Consider the following 1,230-nt stretch of genomic DNA (forward strand, 5'->3'; position numbering starts at 1 on the left):
CACAGTTTGTTATGATCCACACAAACACCTTTGCATAGTCAATGAATTCTCAAATTATTTTGAAAAGATATGAATTAATGTTGTTGTTGTTATGTGCCACCGAGTCACGTGCAACCCAGAGTGCTGCTATGTTCAGCAGCTCTGAACCCTACCCTACCCTGAGCCAGTCTCATTAATACCTATACACCAACCACTATTGCCCCAGTTACCATATCAATCCATCTCATCCAGGGTCTTCCTCTCCTGAGCTATCCCTCCACCCTTCCAATCAAGAGGTCCTTCTCCTGGCCTCATGCCCAAAGTATGTGAGACAAAGCTTAAAAATCCTAGCTCCCAAGGAGAAACTTGGTATCACCCACTTCAAGAGAGACCTATTTGTTTTCTTGGTGGCCCATGGTATTTTCAATACTCTTCTCCAGCACCACAACTTCAATGCATTAATTCTTCTTCTATCATCCTTAGTCATTGTTCAGTTCTCTGATGCATAGCAAGTAATTGGAAGGACCATGGTCTGATTTAGTTGTATCTTCGTCTCAAGAAACATTGTTGCTTTTCAGCACTCTGAAGAGGTCCCTGAGAACATACTTTCCAAGTGTAATTCCTCTTTACATTTCCTGACTGCTGTTGCAAGAGTGTTTATTATGGAGCCAATTAAGTTTTATTATTAACAACCTCAATCTCTTCTACATCTATCATGGGTTGCCAATTGTTCCAGTGGTGAGAATCATTGTTTTCTTGATGTTGAGCATCAAACCATAATGAAAACTTCAGTCGTTGACCTTCTGCAGCAAGTTCTTCAGGTCCTCATTTTCAGCAAGCAAGGATGTGTCATCTCCATAACGTAGGTTGTTGATGAGTCTTCCTCCAATCCTGATGCCATATTCCTCCTCATAAAAGCCAGCCTTTAGGCCGATCTGTTTTGCATATATATTGAAAAGGTATGAAAACAGAATACATCCCTGACATACTCCTTTCCTGACTTTCAAATCTGATCTGAGGACTTCTTCCTGGTCCTAGCGTAGGTTTTACATAAGCACAATCATGTGTTCTGTTTCTCATTTCCTCAAAGTTAGCCACAGTTTGTTGTGATCCACACAGTCAAATGCCTTTACATAGTCAATGAAACAGACATAGACATTCCACCGGTTATTGTTGTTGTTGTTATGCGCCGTCGAGTCATTTGCAACTCATAGCGACCCTACATACAACAGCCCTAAACCCTGCTCTATC

The sequence above is a fragment of the Elephantulus edwardii genome, unplaced genomic scaffold, assembly GCF_000299155.1.
Source record: "Elephantulus edwardii isolate Elephantulus edwardi_28Jun2011 unplaced genomic scaffold, EleEdw1.0 scaffold00085, whole genome shotgun sequence".
NCBI classification, from domain to species: domain Eukaryota; kingdom Metazoa; phylum Chordata; class Mammalia; order Macroscelidea; family Macroscelididae; genus Elephantulus; species Elephantulus edwardii.